Source organism: Phyllostomus discolor, chromosome 10, assembly GCF_004126475.2.
Source record: "Phyllostomus discolor isolate MPI-MPIP mPhyDis1 chromosome 10, mPhyDis1.pri.v3, whole genome shotgun sequence".
Lineage (NCBI taxonomy): Eukaryota > Metazoa > Chordata > Mammalia > Chiroptera > Phyllostomidae > Phyllostomus > Phyllostomus discolor.
The window spans coordinates 72,354,190-72,377,318 of record NC_040912.2 but is presented as its reverse complement, the minus strand read 5'-3'; positions in this window follow the sequence as shown (position 1 = coordinate 72,377,318).

The window sequence follows — 23,129 nt, the reverse complement described above, 5'->3', positions numbered from 1 at the left end:
TATGAAATCTAAAAAACAAAATAAATGAACAAGCAGTGGAGAAACAGACTCAGAAATACAGAGAACATTTTGAAGGTTGCCAGATGAAAGGGGATTAGGAGGATGGATTAAAAAGGTAAATGGAAACAACTATACCTGAAAAACAATAAAAAAATAAAATAAAAAAGGTAAAGGGATAAAGAAGGACAAATTCATAGTTAACAGGGTAGTTGTGGAGCTGTGAAGTACTGTATAGGGAATATTGTCAACAATGTTGTAATAACTATGTATAGTGTCAGAGAGTTACTGGATTTAGTGAGGTGAACACTTAGTAAGCTATACAATGTCTAATAACTCAGTTGTGCACCTTCACAAAAAATTATTTATTGCTAAAAAAATGCTAACCATCATCTGAGCCCTTAGCAAGTCCTAATCATTTTGCTGGTGGAGGGTCTTGCTTTGATGCTGATAGCTGCTGACTGATCAGGGTAGTGGTTGCTGGAGGCTGAGGTGGTTGTGGAAATTTCTTAACAGTGATGTTTGTCATATCAATTGATTCTTCTATTCACAAATGATATCTCTGTAACAAGTAATACTGTTTGATAGCATTACAAACATGTTTATGTAATATTTTAATCCTTCTGTTTTAATTTCAACATTATTCACAGTATCTTCACCAGGAGTAGACTCCATCTTAAGAAACTACTTTCTTTCCTCATCCATGAAAAGCAACTTTTCATCTATTAAAGCTTTGTTAGGAGATTGCAACAATTCAGCAACATCTTCAGACTCCACTTCTAATTCTAGTTCTCTTACTATTTTCATCACATCTACAGTTACTTCCTCCACTGAAGTCTTGAACCCCTCAAAGTAATTAATGAGGTTAGCATAAACTTCTAAACTTCTGTTAATGTTGATTTTTTTAAAGATTTTATTTATTTAATTTTAGAGAGGGAAGGGAGGGAGGAAGAGAGAGAGGAAGAGAGAGAGAGAGACATCAATGTGCGGTTGTTGGGGGTCATGGCCTGCAACCCAGGCATGTGCCCTGACTGGGAATCAAACCTGTGATGCCTTGGTTTGCAGCCCGCACTCAATCCACTGAGCTACACCAGTCAGGGCTTAATGTTGATTTTTTTTACCTCATCCCATGTATCAGACATATTCGTAATGGCATCTCGAATAGTGAATCCTTTCCATAAGGTTTGCAATTTGCTTTACCCAGATCCTTCAGCAAAAGTACTAACTATAGAAGCTATATCTTTATTAAATATAATTCTTAAGTAATAACACTTGAAAGTTAAAATTACTTCTTGATCCAAGGGTGCAATGGAGGTTGCATTAGCAAATGTGAAAACAACATTAATCTCATTGTACATCTCCATTAGCCCTCTTGAGTGACCAGGTAAATTGTCACTGAACAATAATATTTTGAAAGAAATCTTATTTCTTTCTGAACAGTAGATCTCAGCAGTAGGCTTAAAATATTCCATAAACCATGTTTTAAACAGTGTGCTGTCATCTAGGCTTTGTTGTTCTGTTTATAGAGCTAGGTAAAGTAGATTTAGCATAAGTCTTAGGGGCCCTAGAATTTTCAGAATGGTAAATAAGCACCAGCTTCAACTTAAAGTCACCAGCTGTATTAGTCCCTAACAAGAGAATCGGCCTGTCCTTTGAAGTTTTGAAACCAGGCATTGACCTTTCCTTTCTAGCTATGTAAGTCCTGGATGGCATCTTCTACCATAGAATGTTGCTTCAGCCACCTTGATAATCTGATTTTTTAGTGTAGCCACCTTCATTAATTATGTTAGCTGGATCTTCTGGATAACTTGCTGCTTCCCCCTGAATTTTCATTTTATGAAGATGCTCTCTTCTTGAACCTGATGAACCAAACTCTGCTAGCCTCAAACTTTTCTTCTGCAGTTTTCTCACCTTTCTAAGCCTTCATGAAATTAGAGTTAGAGCCTTGCTATGAATAGGCTTTGGCATAAGTGAGTGTTGTGGCTGGTTTTATCTTTGATTCAGACCCCTAAAACTTTCTCCATATAAGTAATCAATAAGGCTGTTTCTTTTTCTTATCTTTTGTGCATTCACTGGAGTAGCATCTTTCATTTCTTTCAAAAACTTTCCCTCTGCATTCACAACTTGGCTAAATGTTTGGCACAGGGCCTGCCTAGCTTTTAGCTTATCTTGGCTTTTGACACGCATTCTTTATTAAGCTTAACCACTTCTAACTTTTGATCTAAAGTGAAAGAAGTGCAACGCTTTCTTTTACTTAAACATTTAGAGGACATTGTAGGGTTATTAATTGGCCTAATTTCAACATTACTGTGTCTCAGGGAATACAAAGGCCCAAGAACAGAAAAAAACATTTGGGGAATGATCAGTCAAGGGAGCAGTCAGAGCAGACACATTTATTAAGTTTGCCATCTCATATGGGTGCAGTTCATGGTAACCAAAACAATTACAATAATAATATCAGAGATCACTGAACACCATAACAAGTATAACAATAATTAAAAAGTTTAAAATACTGCAAGAATTACCAAAATGTGGTATAGAGAGGTAAAGTGAACAGATACTGTTGGAAAAATAGTCCCAACTCAACACAGTTTGCCAAAAATCCTTTAATTTGTAAAAATACAGTATCTTTGAGACACAATAAAGTGAACCACAATAAATTGGGGTTATGCCTATACTGAGTTTTGAAATCAAGACTGCATGATTCCAATTTTGCTCTTTTTCTTTTTTAAGTTTGTTTTGTGTACTCTGAATCACTTACATTTCCATACAAATTTGATGATCAACTTTTCAATTTCTGAAAAGAAGTCACCTAGAATTGTGATAGAGGACATGTTCAATAAGGAGAACAAATTAGGGAGAATATCCATACTAATAATATTAAACCTCTTGATCTATAAACATGGAATGTCTTTCCATGTCTTAGAACTTCTTTTTAATCATTCTTTATTGTTATTACAATACAGTTGTCCCAATTTTTCCCCCATTTTACATTTATCCAGTTACTAATGAAATTAAGTATCTTTTAATGCTTATTTGCCTTCCATATCTCTGTTTTGGTAAAGTGTATGTTAATATATTTTCCCCATTTAAAAAAATTGGGTTGTTTTCTTATTGCTGAATTTTGAGAATTCTTTGTGTATTCTAGATGTAAGTCCTTCATAAAATATATTTTTCAAATAGTTTGATATTTTTTTCAAATATTAAGATACTCTGTAACTTATTTGTTTTGATTTCTTAGAGTATATGTTTTTTCATTAAAATAATACTTTGTTGAAATTTTTTTATTCATTGAAATTTTCTTACTAATAAGGACAGATATTTTTGCTTTTTAAAAATTTATACAGTACATTAGCCCTGGCTGGCATAGCTCAGTGGATTGAGCGCAGGCTTTGAACCAAAGTGTCGCAGGTTTGATTCCCAGTCAGGGTACATGCCTGGGTTGCAGGCCACGGCCCCCAACAACTACACATTGATGTTTCTCTCCTCTCTCTTTCTCCCTCCCTTCCCTCTCTAAAAATAAATAATAAAATAGAAATCTTTTAAAAAAACTTAAAAACATTTATACAGTACATTGATTTTTCTTTTTTATTGTTTTGCAATTATAGTTGTCCCCATTTCCCCCCCCATTATTCTTCCCCATCCTACTTACCCTCGTCTCCCACATTCAATCTTCCTCCCCCACCCCCTGTTGTCTTTGTCCATGGGTCCTTGATGGCCTTTCCCCTTCTTTGCCCCATGATCCACCTCCCTGTTCCCTGCTAGTTACTGTCAGTTTGTTCTATATTTCCATGTCTCTGGTTCTATTTTGCTCACTTGCTAACCTTCCATATCTTAGAACTTCTTTAATTTCTTTCAACCGCATTTTCTAGTTTTCAGTGTAAGTTAATCACTATTTTTGTTAGATATTTTACTAGGTATTTTATTTGTTTGTTTGTTTATTTATTTATTTATTTGAAAGGGACAGCATGGCTTTTCTCTCAAGGGAAGCAAAAGCCTTGGCCCTTGCCATGACCAGCCTTTATTAGGTTTCTTGGCATATTACCTGATGGTCCTCATTTACTATGCAAGGGTTCGCATTAGGTGGTTACCTTTTTTTTAAATATATTTTATTGATTATGCTATTACAGTTGTCGCATTTCCCCCTTCACTCCCCTCTACCCTGCACATCCCCTCTCACTCACATTCCCCCCTTTAGTTCATGTCCATGTGTCATGAGTTCTTTAGCTTCTACATTTCCCATACTATTCTTGCCCTCCCCCTGCCTATTTCTCCCTACTGTCTATGAGACTTATTCTCTGTGCCTTTTCCTCCCTCTTTCCTCCTCCCACTCCCCTGTTGCTATCCCTTCATGTGATCTCCATTTCTGTGGTTTTGTTCCCATTCTATTTGTTTGCTTAGCTTGCTTTTGTTTTAGGTGTGGTTGTTAATAACTGTGAGTTTGCTGTCTTTTTACTATTCATATTTTTTATCTTCTTTTTCTTAGATAAGTCCCTTTATTTCATATAATAACGGCTTGGTGATGATGAACTCCCTTAATTTGACTTATCTGCAAAGCACTTTATCTGCCCTTCCATTCTAAATGAAAGCTTTGCTGGATAGAGCAATCTTGGATGTAGGTCCTTACCTTCATGACTTGGAATACTTCATTCCAGCTCCTTCTTGCCTGCAAGATCTCTTTTGAGAAATCAGCTAACAGTCTGATGGGAACTCCTTTGTAGGTGACTGCCCCCTTACCTCTTGCTGCTTCTAGAGTTCTCTCCTTCATTTTAATCTCAGGTAATGTAATTATGATGTGCCTTAGTGTGTTCCTCCTTAGGTCCAATTTCTTTGGGACTTTCTGAGCTTCCTGGACTTCCTGGAAGTCTATTTCTTTTGCCAGAATGGGGAAGTTCTCCTTATTGTTATTGTATAGTTATTGTTCAAATAACTTTTCCACTTGTTGCTCTTCCTTTTCTCCTTCTGGTATCCCTATAATTCAAATGTTGGAATGTTTAAAGATGTCCTGGAGGTTCCTAAGCCTCTTCTCATTTTTTCAGAATTTTTGTCTCTTCATTCTTTTCTGATTGTATGTTTTTTTCTTCCTTCTGGTCCACTCCATTGATTTGAGACTCAGTTTTCTTTCCATCACTATTGGTTCCCTGTGCATTTTTCTTCATTTAACTTAGTGTAGCCTTCATTTTTTCATCTAATTTGTGACCAAAATCAACTAATTCTGTGAGCATCCTGATCACCAGTGCTTTGAACTGTGCATCTGAGAGGTTGGCTATCTCTTGGTCGCTTAAAAGTATTGGCTGTGGCGCTTTGATTTGTTCTTCCATGTGGGCCTTTTTTTTTTTTATCTAGTCACGCCTGTTATGTATGAAGGGCAGAGCCGTAGGTGTTCACCAGGTTGGGGCAACCCACATAGCTGGGTTGTGATGCTGTATGTAGGGGGTGGGGTCAGAGAGGGAACAATAGCGCTTGCTCCACTCTGTTGGATTTCAGTCCCCTCTCTCACTTCCCACAAGCAAGTTGGGCCCTTCTGGTGCTGGTTCCCACATGGGTGGGCTTGTGTACATTCTAGGACCCTGTGGGTCTCTCCAACGAACTCTCCTGTGAGGCTGGGAGTCTCTACTGACACCTCAACCTCCACAAGTGTTTTCAATCAGTGCTTTTAGGCTTTATTTCTCGGCACTGGGACCCTGGGTTGCGTGGTCTGTCTCACTGCCTATTTTCACCTGGTTTATCTGCACATGAATGTGTGACTGCAGACAGCCAGCTGCCTTGCGGACCTCAGTGGCTCTGCTCATTGCTTCCCTGCAAACATGCCCGGGATCTGTCACCGGGGTCTGCTATGCTGCCTACACTCTGCACACCCAGGTCTGCCAGCCACCACATTTTCCTGCTGCAACTCCTCTCCGCTGGCCACCAACTGCACCCCTCTTATCAGTCTGGGTGAATGGTTATTGGGACTTCTGTACAGTTCAATTTTCTGTCTGTTCTGGTTGTTTTTTTGTTTCTAAATTTTTGTTGTCCTTAATTTTGGTTGTGCGAGGAGGCACAATGTGTCCACGTATGCCTCCATTTGGGCCAGAAGTCCACTAGGTATTTTATTTTTTGATGTTTTTATAAATAGAAATGTTTTCCTAATTTCATATTATGATTGTTTATGGTCACTGTACAACAGTCAATTGATTTTTTATATTGATCTTTTGTTTTGCAAATTTGCTTAACTCATTTATTATTTCTAAATAATATTTTGGGGGTTGTGGATTTCTTAGGGTTTTTTATATTCAAGGTTGTATCATCTATGAATAGAGATAGTTTTACTTTTCGCTTTTCATTCAAGATGATTTTTATATCTTTTTCTTGTTTTTTTTTTTCCAAATGGTTCTATCTAGAATCTTTAGTAAGTGTTTTACTAAAATTTACTAAATGTTTAACAAAAGTGGCAAGGGTGAATATCTTTGTTGTGGGAAGGAAAGCACTCATCTTTCTCTATACGTAGTAGGAAAGATTCTGAAGCCAAGTAAAGAAGCTATGATGTTCCTTTGACACTGCGGAGTATACTTTAACATTGAAGATCTTCTGGGGTAAGGCTGATCTATAAAAACCATTGCCCAAACACAGAGTCAGTTTGGAATCTTTTAACAAAATAGAATGCCTTCCTAGTGAGAAGGTAAGATTTCCATACAACATTTTCATGTAAGGCAAATAATAAAGTACTTTGGAAGCTTCAGGTATATCAGCCATGCCATTTCTATTTAGGGAGTGGAAAGAAGACAGTTTAATCAATATCATCATAAAAGTTGTATCACACAAGGGCCAACAATCCATATCCAACAGGCCTTCCTAACCTATTGCAATAGTCTTGAATCAAGTGTTCCTTCCGTGTTTAACTTTGGCGCAATTTTTGCTTTAATAGTACTTTTTAATATTATTACTATGACCAACCCTTTATTACCATTTGATTTGAAACAGAGTTACTCAGAGAGTTAGCTTTAAGAATTTTATACTTTGAATCATTCCTGGAATTTTCTCTCATTTTCCTTAGGTACATGTAACAAAAACATGTAATAAAAAAAGAACTCAGATAATTAGATAAATATAAATAATCACATGAATGAATATGGTAAATTAACTAATATCCTCAAAATGCAATTTTTAAGCACAAGGATTGATCACAAAAAGCAGTTGAATAATTTATGGATGAAAGTGCAAAGCAATACATTCATTACAAATAAATTATCATCTCTGCACATAAATATACAAAACTATATTCTATTCCTTGCATAGTAAGAAGGAAGATAGGTTACCCAATGATAATGCTATTTGTCCTTACCCCTATTGATCATAGCCCACTGATACCCCATAACAAATGGTATCGCTATGCTCCCCCCACAAAGGTGTGCAGGTAGACCTGGCTTCCTGGACCCAGGCATGGATTTCCTATAAATGAAATCACAATTTAAGTGACACAGGAGAATCTTTCTCTTTGAAAATATGCTTTGTAATGTAAAAACAAAATCACCACTTTTTTGTTAAATTTTATTTGTGAATAACTGTTTTCTAAAGAGGCACTAACCTATATATCAATAGTTTAAGAGTGTTATGAACCCACTACAATTAGGTGAGCCACAAAATTAATTTTAGGAAGTAGTGCAGAGTGATTACAACAGGAGTTCTGGACTACAACTGGCTGGCTTCATGTTACAAGTCCACCATTCACTAGCCATGTGAGCTTGGGCAAGTTATCTAGACTCTCTACACATTAAATTTCTCACCTGCATAATAAAGGCATTTAGTACCTACATATAGAGTTTTGAAGATTAATAGTTACATGTAAATGTGCTTGAAAATGTACATAGTGTACTAAATGTTATACAAATGCTTATGGTTTTTATTATTAAGAGAAATTTTTGTTCATTAAAAATAATTATTTTACACATTATAATCATAGTTTGCATGTATACAATTAAAGTGCTTATGTGACTTAGGTTGTTAAGAACAAAATAAATGTAGCAATGAATGCATTTCCAAAAGGCACTCCATGCCTCTAAAATGTACTGCCAAGAGTCTTACATTTGTTTTTAAAAGTCTTAAGGGGGAGATAAAATTACAATGCATTAAAAAAGATTTCTTTTTGCCATTCTTATGTTTGGGATAACTAATCAAACATCCATGTTTCAGTGAAGAAAAGCCTGGCAATGCTGTAGTAACAAATAGTTCCCTCTTGTTTCTTATCTCCCAAAGTCCCCTGTGGGTCTGACAACCTCCCATGTGGCCACTTAGTGATGCTGGCTGATAGAGAACCTGGACATATAGCTTGTTAGTTAGTAGAAAAATTTAAAAAGATCACACCTGCCTATGAGACCAGTTTCTCAGTCATACAGATCACTTCTGCGCTCTGCTCATAACATTGCAGGGCTCATGCAATGAGTCCAATGGAGTAACATTACTCCAATAGCCCTGCTTAACTGCAAAGGGGATGGTTAAGAGAGAAAAAATAGTTTATTCAGTGGCTATTACATCTTTGCCTTAATTTGCCTTTCTATCCTCTGCATATCCCTTTCACATGGAATTCCTCCTCAAGGAAGAGAGCCCAGAGTTCCATCCCATCAGTGCATCCAGTGCAAGGGCTTATCTCTGAGCGATGTACAGTACTGTCTGTATCAGGACAAGGTATACCTTTGCTTGGTTTGGAGACTACCAGATTAAAAATACAAGTTAATGGCCTGGTTGGTGTTGTTCAGCTGGTTGGAGTATCGTCCCCTATACCAAAAGGTCACAGGTTCAAATCCTGGTCAAGACACATGTAGGTTTGATCCACGGTCAAGGTGCATACAGGAAGCAACAGATGGATGTTTCTCTCACATCACTGTTTCTCTCTCTCTTCCCCGCTACACCCTCCCTCCCACCTTTCTCTCTGGACTCAAAATAAATAAATAACTAAAAACTAACTCTCTTCCCCATCCAATGTAATAATTAAGTTTATACAAAATAATAGAAAAATTACTACCCTTTAGAAGAAAAAATGAGTGAGAAAGTGGTGTATTGCATTATTGAGAAATTGACAATGCACACATGTGAGAGGCAGTAATGCTCACTAACTGTTCCATTTGTTCCTTTACATCCCCTTACATACAGGGATGCCCGCTACACGTTCATTCTACGACCCCACTGTAAAGCACTGTGAGAGACCTCATCCCATGACAGTAGAAGATGTTACAGATTACTCTTTGACCATGCTCTATGGAAGAAGTGACTATTATCCAGTATCATCTATGGACCTTATGTCTGTCTTTATCTTCTTGGTCCAATTTGAAATAGGTGTTTGTGACTGAGGAAGCATGTTTCTCATTTCCTTAATCTGAAATGTCGGAAGCCTAAAAGTGATTTTGAGTCTTAGATAGGGTCAAGTTTTGTGCTCTGAAATGTAATACCTGACCCAAACTAAGCTTCATATATATAATTCCAATTAGTTCACATGTACAATCTTAGTCTCCTGGATTCACTATATTTTTTCTTTCTTGCCCTCCACGCATCTCTATGAATTTAAATAGGGATGTTTTGATGCCATGTACATTTCTCCACCCCAATCAGGTTTTTGCCAAGTCATTTTATTTAGTTGAAAGGATTTACTGACTCCATACTTTTAGCCTGATATTTTTTCCCAGTGAGACAATTAAATAAATTCAAAGATTTTCTCAATTTTCCTCAAAAGTTTCTTAAACTTATTTTTTTGTTGGTAGGAGTGCAGAAATAGTGGACTTTTGTAATCCCTAGAGACCCAGATTTTGTCTATACTCAACACTGGCCAACTATTACCTGAACTCATCACCCCCTTGTAACATCTTGCCAAATGCAATCATTTACAACCACTCAAGATTCTGAAAATTTCAGCCTCTCTTTCCCTAAAGCCTCACATTTTTGTTGTTGTTTTTGGTGGTGGTATTTTTATTTTGCTTTGTGTTTAGGTGAATGATGTGACTCCTCAAATTGTGCAGGGGGTTATTTGCCAAATAGTTTGCTCTTGTAAAAATCTTTTTTGTCTTTGGTATCAATTTCATCCTGCCCATATTTTAGGTTTTTGCTACAGGAGCTCTCCAATTTTGATTCCAATATCAGTATTCATCTGTATAGGCTCAATTATTCTGCACTAGCAACCCCAGTCTTGGTGTCTTATAACAGCAAAAGTTCATTTCCATCTCTCACAAAGCTTTGTGTATCCCCCAGCTCTACAGGAAAACTATCTTCCAGAAGTCCACTCTTCCGCAGAGCCAAGGTGTCAGCACCTGAGTAGCACCAGATGGAATTATGTCTGACTCTTTTCACTTTTGCTCATAGCCCATTGACTATTGGGCACAATTGACAGAATTCTGCCTTATTTCAGGGTCTGGAAAATGAAAAAGGAACAAATGGAATAGTTGGTGAGCATACTGCCTCAGACAGTATTACTTTCTCCATAAATTAAGTAGATTACAAAATGCTATCTTTGTCCTCTCAGCAATATCCTTCATAAGCAATGCTGTGTTTCTAACATCTTCGAAGCTGATGGTGCCTGTGGTAGTTGATGATTCCAGATTTTCTCTGCGTGAAGAGACCTCTCTAGCAACTGACTGTGTGATGATAGTTTCACAGTACTATGCTTTACTATCATTGAAATTATATTAGGGAAATAAGTATGAAATCTAGGGCTAGTTGTTTTGTGTTCAGTAAAACTGAAAGAATTTGAGAGGAATTTCCATAAAAATTTAAATATTGTATAGTTTAATATTATGCAGCCCTCAAGCTTAACATATATTTTATATATATGAATCTTCAGAGAAAATGATCAAAGGATAGCTAACATGAACGCTGAAGAAGCTCTATAAGTAAAGCCATGAATGAAACTCAGGGACTTCTTTATTTCTGGTTTGAAAGTCAAAAATATTTTTAGGTTAAGTAAAATTGTCAAACAATAAGTGATAAGGTAATAAAGTGCTGACAGCCTGGGGTCAGACTACAAACAGTGTAGTGTGCCAAAAAAATTTAACTTTGATATGTAAAATATAATCTTAGATATTAAAATATTTCAGTTTACTGTTTTTCTTACTGATAATATGCAAATCTGTATGCAACTTATGTATGCATACATTTTTAGAGAAATACTTTTTTTGCTTATGACATTCAAAATGCAATTAAGTTACCCATAAATTAATTAGCAAATTTCTCTTCTCTGCTTTGAAGGCCATCTTGTAAAACACAGCTTTCAACTAGATATGGCATATATATGAAAGAGTCTACCTTCAGGGTACTTCACTGCTCAGAAAAAGTGAAACATAGATCCATCAGCAACTTTACTCTGTAATAAGCCTTCACTACATTTCATAGGTTCATTTGAAGGGAAAAAAGATTTTAATATTAAAATATTTTTTATGCCCTGTCATATGGTCCATTAAAAATAACACTAGTCCAGTAATTCACTTCTTGAGAAGGAAAAAAAAGAAATGAGATGTTAAAATATACCATTTAAAATATTTGATACTTGATAATTTACTAGAAGTCAGAACACTGGAAACAATCATCTCTGATCAGCGGAAACACAATTTTTAAAAGGCAAAAGTTAAAGTTAGTCTGCAAGATAAATTGAGCATAATTCCTCATTACATGTACTGTCATTATTCCTTCCAGTGAGACTGAATACTACTTTGGTCATTATAATACCAACAGATGCCTGTCCAGACTGAAGACGAGCAAAGGAGGGGCTATGGGGAGATGGAGCTGCCAGCAGCTTCTGCATAGAGCCAGGCCCCTCAGTGTCCCTGAAGGCATGGTGCGCACCCATACAATACCTTTGGGAGCCTCCCAGGACCTTGACAAAGACATTGAGTTTTGCAGCACATCCATAGGACAATGAGGCTGCATTGCTTATGCCTTGTTGATGCTCTAGTTTGACTTCTAATCAGGGCACATGCCTCCCTGGTGTGGAGGTCCTTCTCCGATGTCCCACCCCTCCCACTAGGGCTGACCTCACACTGCCTGAGAAACTGTTCTGGTGCCACCTGAGTGGCTGGTGGGGTTTTCGGGGTCCCTTTACTCTGGCAGTGGGCTCTGACTATGGGCTACACACTGCATGTGGGAACTAGGGCATGGAAAAAAGAGTGTTAACAGAGCACCATAGTTGTTTCTCCCACCCCAGGGTAATATGTTAACATAAGGAAGTGCTGCACTGCACAGGAGCAATGCCAACAATATAATTGGATAGGGGTAAAAGCCCTCCCATCTGCTGGTACCTGATTGGGCTGGGACGAGAGGAAGGCGAGCACAGGTGCCTATAGGGGTCAGATCGGTTGCATCGGGGAGGTCCTGGACCAAAGAGGCCTATTTGTCTAGCCTAGGGGAAGAAGGGATTGATGAGTGTAGCGGGAGGGAGGTGGACCCTCACAAAAATATGGAAGTTTGGGAAGTTAATTGGTCATTCTGAGAAAGCACGTAGTCGTCCCATATCCAAAGCTAATATAAACCCAGGGAAACAAAGAAAATGCTCTTGCTTGTGACTGCTGCTTAGGACCTGTCCTCAACAGTGTATTGGGCTGCTCTCTCCATGGGCCACATGTCTGCACTTGCTTAACCCACTGCCTCCAGGAATGAGCCTCTCTCTTGCCAATGTAGTGGAGCATTTGCTGGTGCTGTGACAGGACATAGCTAGGCAGTAGCCATTCTTAAATAGGAGATGGACAGCAGCCGTCCCTAGACAGCAGCCATTCCCAGATAAGCAGATATCTCATGGCCATACACTAACCCCTGCTTTCTGCTTCTGTATGCCTGCTTTCAGCAGCTGCACTCCTTCCCCCTCCTCCTTCTGCCTTTGTAAGAAAAATATAAGCTAGCCCCAGCCTGAGCTCAGAGCCCAGAATTTGGAGGTTGTCTCCTCTGGGTCCTCCTTAGCAAACCCCAAAGCTGTTTGGGTCGTCTTTTCTGTAATAGTGCCAGGCTGGCTCCACCACCCAGGAGCACAGAACTTTGCTGCTAGAAGCCACATGGTCAATGGCAGCACCAGCACCACACACAGCCTCCAGGAGGGAGCCTGAAGCCAACATATCTCCTAGGGCAAGGGAAATAAAGGAAAGAATAAACAAATGGGACTACATCAGACTAAGAGCTTCTGCACTGCTAAAGAAAACATCAGCAAAATAAAAAGGGAACTGGCTGTATGGGAGAACATATTCACCATGGTGCTGCAGACAAATGTTTGATCTCCAAAACATATACAGAATTCATACAACTCAACACCAGGAAGACAAACAATTCAATTAAAAAATGGGCAAAGGACCTGAACAGACACTTCTCCAAGGAGTACATACAGATGGTTCATGTGCGTATAAAAGGATATGCCCAAAATCACTAGCCGTCAGAGAGATGCAAATTAAAACCACATTGAGATATCACCTCACATCTGTCAGAATAGCCATCATTAACAAATCAAGAAACAAGTGCTTGTGAGTTTGTAAAGAAAAGGGAACCCCAGTGCACTGTTGGTGGGAGTGCAGACTGGTACAGCCACTGTGGAAAACAGTATGGAATTTCCTCAAAAAACTAAAAATGGAACTGCCTTTTGACCCAGCAATTCTGCTATTGGGAATATAACATAAGAATACTAAGTCACCAATTCAAAAGAACCTGTGCACCCCTATGTTCACAGCAACACTTTATACAATAGCCAAGTGCTGGAAACAGCCTAAGTGCCCATCAGTACATGAGTGGATGAAAAAAACTGGTACATTTACACAATGGAATACTATGCAGTAGAAATAAAAAAGGCTTTCCTATCTTTTGCAACAACATAGATGGAACTGGAGAATATTATGCTAAGTGAAATAAGCCAGTTGGTGAAAGACAAATAACATATGACCTCACCTATAAGAGGAATCTAATGAACAAAATAAACTAGTGAACAAAATAGAACTACATGCATGGAAACATGGAACAGACTGAAAGTAACCAGAGGGGAGAAAGGGATAATGGTGGAAAGCAGGGGAAAGGACTAGAGAAAGAGCATGTATGAATGACCCACGGACATGGACAACAGTGTGGGGACTGACTGTGGAAGTAGGGGTGGGCTGGGTGGAGGATGGCAAAGGGGGGGAAACTGAGACAACTGTAATAGAATAGCAATAAAAATGATAAAAAAGATTTTTTGGAGGAAACAGTTAAGTTGAAAAAATTCATAAAATAATAAGCAATAAAAATAAAAGTATTAATCACATACTTACAAACTCCCAAGGTCAACAGGTAAACAGAATGGAATGGAATTGGCTAATCTTTGTAAACTCTGAAAAATACAGGTATTAGTGGACATTAAAATAAGGATCTTTAAAAACAGCAAAGTATCCCTGGTATCCATATATTTTAGTAACTTATTCTTGTTTAATAATTTACAGTTAAAAAAGAAGCCATGTAAAAATATTTATGTGCCTAAAATGTGGTTAGAAAACATGTTCTCTTTAGATTCACTTATATTTTACTCTATTTTTGAATTATCAAATGTAAAGTTAAAATCAATATAATTATAAAATTATAGTTTAATAATTAGTTATTGCAAACTCCAAGCTAGTTGATGCATGGAAATCGAATAGTAAACTATTCGCTGTTTACTCTGAGGCTGAACTCAGAGGCTATCGATTCCTACCTACAGTTCTCAATTTCATTCAACTATTGTTCAGTTTCTCAGAATAAACAGACATCTGTGGCTAATGACTAAACCAAACCAGAATGGCAAGTTTAAAATTTAAACAGGGGTAATCTTCACCCATCCACAGCCTTGTGTCTTTAGGTCACCAGTTCCTATGGCCACAACCAGTTAACCTATTTTTTTCCCCCTTTAAAAAAGGGAGGAGGGGGCATAAGGAGCACATCACATTAAAACAGAATGTTCTATACTGTTTTTCCATTCTTTACCATCTACTAATGAGCCACTAAACTTTGGAGTTTTGCCAGAATGTTTTTATGATCGTTTTGAGTTGTTTTGAATAGGATATAGTTGAGAAATATTCTGGAAGAAACCTGATTTTTACTAGGGTAGGTTAATTTCGACCAGAAGAAGTAACAACTTGGGGACTAAAAATAGGTTATTGAAATGAGCAAAAAATGTATTTTTCAAGACAGAAAAATAACGAATATGAAAAATTGTAACATCGAGTTCTAGCAACACATCTCAAGTGGGCATCTGGAAAGGGCGAATGTTCAGACCTGACATAAAATCTTATGTCTTAAAATAAAAAAGAGCATCATGTGAGAGCAAAAAAAATTCTTTGGCTAGAGTTAATTGTGAGCACAATAGGAAATGGACATGCTCCTGGGGTTCATTAGCAACTTTGCTTTTGGCTCTGAGACATAATTCCAAGAGCAGAGTTTTCCATTAAATTCAGAGTCAAACATTTCAATCTTAGAAGGCTGGAGGCAAGGGAAGGAGCAGGTGCCTGGGGGACAGGAGGGAATACAAAGCTCTGATCCTCATTCTGTTACCCTGTAGATGCTCAATGCTGAGCCAGGAAACTTGCCAACTTGTGATCCTATTGGGCAGAAACTTCAGCCAGTTCTTCTTGGAATTCCATGTCTAAACTGGTGCCAGGGCTCATGAAAGGTTTATTACTAGCTGCAGTCTCCTGGTTCTCTGGGCTTTTCTTCAGTACAATTGAAATAGTGCACTAGATTTTGAGAAAACTCAGCTAGTTCTCTATATGTTTGCTGTGTTAGCCTGAGTTCCCTCGAAGGCAGAACCTCAGACAAAGATTTGCAAGGCAACCAATGTGATCCCACAAATTTGGGGCTGAGAAGAGTTTAACAGGAAAATAAAGCAAGTTAAAAGATGCATTGTTTCATTGCTGAACAGGCTGGGACACCAGTATTTGATCTTACAGGATATGTCAGAACTTGTAGCCCACACACCAATAAAGAGACTATTTATGCATTAATTTCTGTCCCTATTAGCCAAGTGTAGCCCCACAGGCACTGACATTCCAACCTATTTGTTCATCCATGAGTGTCCATAAGATTCCTCCAACAGTTCCAAGCTGTGTCCTCAAAAAAGCCTTGGAGCAGGAAGCTTGAGGAAACTACTGCCCAAACTGAGGTTGAGAGACGTCTTTAAGAAACCGGCACCACAGTGGTGACTGTAGTAAGAGATGCATCCAGGAGGACTTAGAGTAATGTACAAGAAGTCCTCACAGGATGGTTTAAATGAAAACCTAGACCAGAATCAATGTGTTGGGAATAGGAATGAGAGAGGAAAGGATAAAAGGGGAAAGAGATTACAGGACTGCTTCCTGAATATAACTCAAGTACACCGACACCAATTCTTGAGTTATTTTTTTCCACAGGGCCGCAGATGGCTGGCCTTCAAGAACACTTACACAACGGTGTTATACAGTCAGTATATTCAAAGATAATATCTCAATAAGACACACTTCAAATGAAAGTTAAATAGTTACCGACAGAAATATTAGATTAAACAGCATTACTAAGGAATGAAGCATTTTGGAAATTTAATATTTTGGCTAATTGGGGGTGGTAATTCTCCCTTCTGCTGTAGTACAAAGAGCACTGCACATAAACCTAGAACTGTAGGTTTGAACATTAGGCCTGATGCCTTCTTATTGCATAAATTTGGCAAGTCTCTTAATATCTAGGGTCAAAAAGTCTTTATATGCAAATCGGCACTAATAAAACTTGTCTCCAAATGTTACTGCTTGAGTATACAGTCAAGCAAGATCATGTTACAAGATTTCATGCACCTGGACCATTATTTGTATTGGTCATTATGTCCTCCCACAGTTCGGAGATTTCAGAGACCATTCTAGATTGGTCCTTAACTAAGACTATCTAAGGAAGCCAGCTCTAGTCCTCCATCCCTGCCACTTCTGAACAGGCCATACACAACTTTAGTAATCTTGCCATGTTCATAAACTTTTGCATCCAGGTTGGTCTTTCCCAACCTATGCTCATAACGATTGAGTCCTTTGATTCTGCAGTTGTGCCTCTCAACATAGATTGGTTTTAACACACACTTTTAGATAGTTATTCTCCTGCTCATTTTTCTTTCCTTAATGTAGAATCTCCCACTATCAAAATTTTGTCCCAGCTCTTCAGAAGAATGCCATCACTTTTGCTCTACTGCTCTTTTTAGACTTTGGTTGAAAATAATCCTCTCATAATACTAAGTACAGAAAATTCAGATTTTTGAATCAATATCTAACCTGGTATAAGTTATGTTATAATTTATTTCCTCTATTTCAGTACTTGAAATATTAAATTATAGGTACCTATTTGGATAAAAAAAATCTCGCTGCAAAAATGCCAACATATTATGTAGCTCTCAGCTAACCATACCCAGAGCATATCATACTCTCCTATGCCTTAGGATACATATAGATATTTTGTAGGTACAACTTAAATACTTCTCAAAAAATTGAGAAGTCAAAATACTAAAGATTTCATTGTAGTAAGATAACAGAAACTGCTGCTGAAAATTAGTTTAAGTAGTTCTAATTCTATGTTCAATCTGTAATATAGAACTTTTGTAATCATGCATTTATAATCTATAACTGGTATATCATCTCAGTAACAACATACTTTCAAAGTGACTTCTTAAAAGAATGTGCTATTCAAGTTGTCTCTAATGACTTTTTCTCAGAGTTAAGCCAGAGGGAAAAACAATCTTTCCTCAAAATGTTGCAAAGGCAGAAAAGCCAAAATCTTCAGAACTCAGAGAAATGTATTTTAGAAACAAATTCTAATTAGACATATGAAGAAGATAGAGGTGATTATTATAAAAGACAAAAAGGCACCTAATAGGTGAATAAGTGCATTAGAATAGCTGGAGTTGAAAATATAGACTTAAAGTTGATTTTATAAAAGACTGAGGTAGAAACCATAAAGTTCCAGAAGTCTCTAAGTTAAGCAAGTTCTCGTTATAGTCACATACACTGCATATCCAGCAAACTACTATACTTGCTATGGCACTAATATAATAGATTATGCACCCATGCTGATTCTTTATAAGAAGGTAGTCTCTGCTCCCTTATTCCTATCTTCTTCTTCATTCCTCCCCAGGGGATGATAATGCTAATCTGATTATAAACAGTAACTGGGGTGTCTTTGCAACCAGAGCTATGCTTTATTTAAAAGGAAAGCATGTGTGCTCTGGGCCCCTCTACTACTTCTGCCAGCGTATGGCTGGCCAGTGGACAAGGAAGCACATGCCACCAGGGGGCCTTCTCCTCATGCTAGGCCTTCTTTCTGCCTTATCACACATATAAATCGCCAGAGGGTAATAAGACTCACCATGTGGCTTTGAACTTAACCACAACCAAAGATTTGCCACCCCAACACTGTGCTTTTCAGTATGACTTTTAAATTGGTTATTAAGAAACAAAAGAGTCAGAAAGAACCTTTGACCCTCTCCCTTTCCTGCCTAGGATTCAGATGAAAAGATCTGTTCCAGAAAGAAAATCTAAACACAATTCACCTGAGCATTAAAGTAGAAGACTGCAGACAGAAGTCTGGCAGCAGGGTTCCTCCACGGTGTCCCATTGTTTCCTGGGTGCCTAGCAAGAATTTGACTGCCATGTGTGTTCCAGTCTTCCTCAGCTACCTCTAAATTATCTATTCCTTTGAAATCTCAGACCTGTTCTCTTCCACATTTTTATCCACGCAGGTATCTAAACCTGAACAGCCCAATGAATTTGGGGTCCCATACTTTATGACACCCCCCAGAATACACACTCGTAATAAACTTTGTACATTTTCTTCTGTTAATCTGGCTCTGTTAATATAATTAGTAGTCCATCTAGAAGAACTTAGAAGGTTGAAAGAAAAGTATTTTTGTACCCCCCACAATATCATAGGCGGAAAGCTGATAGGCAGAAAACTCTTTCCCAGTTTTACCAGAATTATACATTAAGAAATATTTGTCACTAATCCTCAAACAAAATACTTTAATTTTTTATCTTACTTTGCTATTGTTTCTTATGTTCATAACAATTATTTATTCTTACACATTTTCTCTTGAATACTTTAAAATGTTTTGCAGTTTTCAGAATACTATATATTCTCATACTTTCCACTTATATTTGTGAGTTGTTAACATTGTGCCTCATTTGTTTTTAACTCCTATCTCTGTCTCTCTCTGCATATATCCTTGTCTCTGGATGAATGGGTGGATGGATGGATGGAAGGAAGGGTGAATTTATATAGATTTAGATAGGTGATAAATAGATACATAGATAGATGATAGATACACAACACACACAAACAGTTTTTCCTGAAGCACTTCATGTTAATCGCTAATATCATGATACCTTACCCTAAATACTCCAGCATATATCTCACTAGGTAAAGGCTATTCCATGAGAAGAGCAAGAAATGACTAAAATATTATACTTTGAAAGCTGAAAAGGTTATTAAATCCAACACTGTTATTTTACAGGTTAAAAAAACTAAGGCAGGGAAAGATGATTTAGTTTGCCTAAAGCAGCACCGCCCATTTTTTTCCCCGAATTGGAGCTTTTGATTCCAGAATCAGTGCTCTGATGATTTTACCTAATTATGACTACATAACAGGTTGAAAAATAACGTCAGTGAAATTCTTTGGGTATCAACAAGCTGACCCATGGTACTTAAAGTATTGTGACATTGTGTTACCTTCTTAGTGATAATCTCTTAGTCAACTAGCTAGCCCCCAAATTCATGATTTTTTATAATTAGAACATGGTTCTAGGACTCATATATATTAAAGGCATTCCAATAGTGAAATCACATAGCTTCTAATCTTCTTCCCATGCATTTCTTTGCTTTAGAAGTTTAGAAGGTGTGCATTGCTGGTAAATGTCTTCAAAAAGGACCAGACAACTTCACCATAGACAAAAGTTATTAAAAAGTCGAAAAGTTCTAAAAACACAGAGACCCACTGCTCTCTGTGTTTTTTTTTTATCTTCTTTCCATATTGAATGTCTTTCTAAGATATCTTTCTAAGTTTCTATATCTTTCTAAGTTTGCTATGTTGGATGAAAATGTGTTGATCATGTTCATACTGAGTAAAAAAAATGAGAAGTACTTTTGGGTTCTACTAAGTCACCTTTTAGGAAGAGATGACAATTTCATCATTTTAGTTAAATGGACTAGACCATGGAAGTACAGCACTCACATGATATTTAAATACAATTTTATTCAAAAATCACATCTCATTCAAGTAACATAGGTGCATTGGATTTTCTATAGATTGGTATGAAGTAAATATAAGCCTCCAAAGAGGATTTTTTATTTTCTAAAAGTTATGCTTAGATGTCTTAGGAAGGATTGCCTCTGCCATGATATCCCTCAGACATGCGAGGCACCTAATATAGAAAAAGGACATGACCTGGAATATTGGCTCCTCCATCCTTGAATGAATAGTCACAACAAAATTGAAGGGATATTGCTCCCCAGACCCTAGACAACAAACAAATAGATGCTGGTGCTTATGGCTGCATTTCACACTTGGCATAATTCAGATTAAGAGAAAAAAGTTCTGGGTTAAAAAGTAGTAGTGGGGAAAAAGCGAACATGTATTTCTCTTTGCTAGATGGTTGTGTCAATATTACATATTTTAAAAATAACAATGTTATATAAGCAGAGTAGGGAATAGAAACAATTTATGTGATTCCATCTCTTTTATAGAGAATGATGGTCACTAAGCTTCTAGAATTCATTATTCATGTGATCACTGCCAAGGAGCCGAGCTCCCCTGATTTCATCGTCAAGACGCATGGTACCTTAACTCTCTCTCTCTGAGAACGTTAACTTGCACTTCTGCTAGCCCTATCGCATTTACTTAAATAGTCACACCCCACAAATGCCTGTGAAAGGCATTTTTGTGATTATTTAAATTTGTGGATTCACATTAAAAAGCAAAGCAGATTCAGGCTCTGTTCTGAGATTTTTCCTCAATAGATAATTCTTTTCCCTTAAATAAATACAGGTAAATTACTTATTAATATTCAGAATATCAATATTTAGAATGGAGAAATATTCTGGCTCCAAATATACCACTAAATAAAAAATACTTTACAGTGCTCAGCCTGACCCAGAAAAAGAAATGATCTGATTTATTTAACTTGATCTGTAAAAAAAAAAAATAGTACAGCTAACAAGACAGGATAGTAGAAAGCTAGGAAAATTCCCTGGCAAGTAGAATGGGGAAACTGAGACAGACAGATGAACAAATTAGCTGGGCAACTTACAGCCAGATACAAAAGGTCACTTCCCTGGAGATAGTAACATTTAGGCCTCAGTTATATTGATATTTCAGCTCCAGGCTCAGAAAAGCAGCAAAAGCAGGTGGGTGATGAGAGAACCAATAGCAACAACTAATGACCCCCTTCCCTATCACTGACCAATCAGTGGAGACCATGACCCTAACAGAGCACACCTGGAGAAATGATGAACATTCTACCAAAACTTTCTCCTGAGACCTTCCCTAAGATTCCCACCTGCAAGAGAGACATAAAAGCCTCAAGACAAAGAAATCAGCACTTGTGCAGGCTCTCGCTCTGGAGAACAATCCACGCCATTCTTTCTCCCCTCTCCTCCTCCCACTTCTTTCCCCACAGCACACATCTCCTAAACTGGAAGGCAATGGGCAATGGAATCATGTCCCAGGCTGATCCCCTGAACTGTGCCCAAAGCCCCCTTTTCTCTGATTTCTCAGTGAACTAAGGCAGCCCAGTCCAGGCCCTCCAGTTGCTTCTTTTTTTTAAAGTATATTTTATTGATTATGCTATTACAGTCATCCCAATTTTTTTCTCCCCTTTCTTCCCCTCTGCCCTGCACCTGCCCCTCTACCAGCATCCCCTCCACACACACTTAGTTTATTTCCATGGGTCACACATAGAAGTTCGTTGGTTTCTCCATTTCCTATACTATTCTTAACCTCCCCCTGTCTATTTTGTACCTACCATTTATGCTTCTTCTTCCCTATACCTTTTCCTCCATTCTCTTCCTTCCTCCTCCCCGCTGATAACCCTCCATGTGATCTTCATTTCTGTGATTCTGTTCGCGTTCTAGTTTCCAGCTGCTTCTTCTACTCTAGGCCCTTCTTTGTTTCACTGTTGCAGTTTTAATAAACATAACCTCATAGTCACCTGGATTTGGGTTGTAAAATCTTTCCCGCATGATGTCAAGAACCCACACACCACCAGCCAGGGTCCTAGGCTGACCTGGTCAGGGCCAGGCTGCCTGTCCAGTAACACTAATAACAGTTATTTTTATTTATCAACTCATTAGATTTTATTTTTAAAAATTGGCAATCATCAATATTTATTTTTCTTAACAATTCCAGGTAAAATTGGAATAAAATGTAGTTCCTTAATATGATGAAGACTTTCTATTTTAAAACAACATATGCAAGCCCTGGCTGGCGTAGCTCAGTGGACTGAGGGCGGACTGGGAACCAAAGTGTCCCAGGTTTGATTCCCAGCCAGGGTACATTCCTAGGTTGCAGGCCATAACCCCCAGCAACCGCACATTGATGTCTGTCTATCTGTCTGTCTGTCTCTCTCTCTCCCTCCCCCCTCCCTTCCCTCTCTAAATAAATAAATAAATAAATAAATAAAATCTTAAAAAAAAAAAAACCCAACATATGCATGAGCCTAAAAGCAAAATACTACATAAAATCCTATCTGGTCAAGGACAAAAAGAAGTTTCCTATTATAATTCCAGTTAATTTTCTTCTGTCCAGACCTACCTTTCTTTCTTTCCTTTCCTTTTCTTTCTTTCAACAAATAGCACCAACTCTTTCAGAGCCAGTGGAATGAGATTATAGGAATGAAAAAGCAAGCAGCATGTCTGCAGTCATGGAGCTTACACCTTCCTGTGCAATCTGGGCAGTAAGCAAGTAAATAGGATATCAGCTATAAACTTACGTGATGGGTAAAGTCTGTGAAAGAAATAAAGAGGGTAAAATGAGGTGACAGAGAGTTACTGGAAGAGTTCAACTTCAGTTAGGGTGAAAGGAAGGGCTCTGAACAAATGATATTTGAGATGTGTCTGAAGGATAAGAAGAAGCTACTCTGAGAAGTTAAAAACAATTGCATTAGCTGCAGAAGGAGCAGGAAAACCCTGAGAAGGAAAAG